Consider the following 2,941-nt stretch of genomic DNA (forward strand, 5'->3'; position numbering starts at 1 on the left):
TTAGGAACATGGGCGTTGAAAAAAGATGCAATAGGTTTGAAGAAAAGTAGTATTACGTATGTTAGTAGGGGGAAGGGTATTTAGTCCTGGTTTGGGATTGAGGTGATTTTAAAAAAAATGGGTGTGAAAAAAAGTTGGGAGGGTTTTTGGTGTTTGATAAACTCTCAAAATCAGCTTTATTTCAAAGTTTTGGATGGAAAAAAGCTAAAAATGAGAAGCTACAAAAAGCAGCTTATTTGTGAAAACATGGAGCTACAGTATTTTTATTAAAGAAAATTTCAAATTGCCAACATTGCCCTTCTTTCTCTCTGCCTTTTCTCTTCCGCATGCCCTCCTTTTACAAAACACTCAGAGATTCTCGCACGTCCTCTTCTCCTCTGTTGCCTGCCTCTACACCTCTTCCTCCTCCTCCTTTTCTTCTCTCTTCGTTGGTCTCAGTGCCATAGATGCCGCCGTCGCCTTCCCTCTCTCTCGCCGTCGTCTTCCCTCATTCCTTTGGTAAGCTTCTCTTGTCTAAAATTTTGTTATTTATTTGTGTGGATTTTTAAATTTGGGGATGGGGAGAGTGAGAGGGGTGGGAAGAGCGAAGGGATGAGTGTATGGGTGTCGGGAAAAAAACTTGGCATGGAGAAAATAGTTAGGGAAAAAATTAGGGTTTGTCGAGGAAACAAGAAAATTTGAGAGAGAAGTAAGAAAAATTGATTACTTCTCTATTCATTTTCCTTGACAGATCTTGATGCATGTTAAGCATAAGAAGTGATAATGTATGTTTGTTCCCTGAATCTTGTTTTGGATTAAAGAGTTACTTGTGTTTTTGTTGTGCTTGGTTGGGGAAAAAGTGGAGGAAAATTTGGAATTGTTACGATTGGTATTGGATTTGAGTGTATCGCTTCTTTTCTGATACAAGGTTGAAACCCTCATCTATGCACTTGAGAAAATTGCCAAGTTCAAGATTCCCCTACTGATTTGTGCAAATTTGAACTATGTGCCTCAAAGGTTAGCCTTCTACTGTTAGTGATGAAGTAGCAATGAGTTGAGTTTTGCATGTTAATAAAAGTGAGAGGGAGAATAGAAGTGATGCAATGCACGTATCTTGTGTTTTGTTGCAGAGTTTTGTAGAAGGATAAAAAGGTGAATGAAAAATGAAATTGTATGTTTTTAGTAAAGGTGTATATTGGGTTCGGGCTATGTGTTGATAACTACAATTTAGGAGATGTTAGAATCATCCAATAAGCTTGAATTTATTGGTCTTCTCTGATGAATATTTTGATAAGAGTTTTATGGTAGGCATCTTACAATCCCTTTGGTAATTGCTGCGTTTTTGCTCACTTCTGGTGTAGCAGAAGGTTTAGCTGTTTGATTGTTCTATGATTGCTGGTACGCAGAAGGTTTAGATTAATGGGATATGTATTGGCTGTTAGATGTTGCAGCTTATCTCACTGTGTCGATTAGTCCATGGTGCATTATTGTCTTGGCCATCTTACCTTACCCTATTGGCTCTTGGATTTTCACTGGACGGTATACTTCGTTGTGGGTATTCATTTTATGCTTTCATTTTCACTGGCTCTTGGATTTTCATTGGACGGTATACTTTGTTGTCTTGGTCATCTTACCTTACCTTACTGAGTCTTATGCTTTTATTCATTTTCTTTTAATAAAATGAGAATTAGTTTGCCTACTATACCTATATCTTTTCATCTGGGTTACCATTTGTTCTGTTTTCAGACAATGTTGAGCTCGGTATAACATGTGGAAAGTACTTCCGGGTGTCTTGCCTTAGCATCATTGATGCAGGTACTCCATAGTTTTCATATCATTCTAAGCAATTTGTTCGCCGACTTGTGAAAAACTGATTTGACTAACTTTGTCATTTGGTATTATCTTCAGGTGATTTGGATGTTATCAAGACGCTGCTTGGTGATCAGTGAAGGAGAGTAGGATGATACCTCTATGTTTAGTGTAGTGTTTTGTTTTGAGATTTGCCCTTTGTTTTCTCTGAATGAAATTCTCAATTTTCTTTGACAATGTTGTGTTGCTAAGTTTCCAAATGCTTAGATTCTACTATATGTGTAAGGTGATCTTCGTTGTGACTTGATGCATGGCATTTTGAGATTCATTAAAGTTAATTTTGTTACATTAGATATCCTATTCGGGGTTTTTTCTTCGAACCTTGAACTGAAATGCTTACGCTAAGTAGTTGAGCAAAAAATAGCATAGTATGAAATGTTGGATAGCTAGATAGGTTTCAATTTGGTATCGGATTTCGCTTCTTTAAAAACCATTTTTGTTCATAAGTGCTATTAAAGGGCTGGTTTGGTATTGATGTGCTTTGAAAAAAATAAAGTATATTTAGTAATTCACCTTTATTTGTTAAGAAAATTAAATTAATGGCACATCTAGTATTATACTCTTTTTGGTCATTTTATATAGTCACAACTGTTTTAGATAAAAGTTTACCAAACACTATAATACTGTTTTTTTTTTCTTTTCAAAAGCACTTTTACAAAAAAGTTTACCAAACACTCTGCTGCTTTATTTTACAGCTGCTTATTCTCACAACACAGCAAAAACAGTTTTTTTTTAAAGCACATTAATACCAAACCAGCCCTTAGTAGGAGGAAGGTGAGAGTTTCAAATCAATACAATAATTTAGAAGAAATAAATAGAAACCTAACACCATATTCATTAAAAGTTGAATCAATAAATTCTAACATGCCAAATGTACTATATCATTCAATGCATATTGAAAGGTCATGAACCAAAGCAATAACAAAATCAGACAAGTTGACTATATTATTCTATCTTAGACCCAAAAAAAAAAAAAAAAAAAAAAGGAGGCTACATTAGTCTATTTGTTGAAAACATTGGCAATGTTGAAAATGTTGGCAGATTAATGAATGCCCACACAGATTTTTCAATACCCACAAATAGTAATGTAGAC

At 35.1% G+C, this 2,941-nt stretch overlaps 1 long non-coding RNA gene across 1 annotated transcript; it reads left to right on the forward strand.

The window, feature by feature from the left end:
• The first annotated feature begins 305 nt into the window (after nt 1-305).
• Nucleotides 306-2,143, forward strand: LOC103937444. Its single transcript, XR_007256750.1, has 3 exons — nt 306-498; nt 1,726-1,794; nt 1,888-2,143. It is a non-coding gene; the product is annotated as an uncharacterized LOC103937444 (long non-coding RNA).
• Nucleotides 2,144-2,941: the final 798 nt, after the last annotated feature.

Source organism: the organism of the source record quoted next, unplaced genomic scaffold, assembly GCF_019419815.1.
Source record: "Pyrus x bretschneideri cultivar Hongxiangsu unplaced genomic scaffold, Pyrus_bretschneideri_v1 Contig142, whole genome shotgun sequence".
NCBI lineage: Eukaryota > Viridiplantae > Streptophyta > Magnoliopsida > Rosales > Rosaceae > Pyrus > Pyrus x bretschneideri.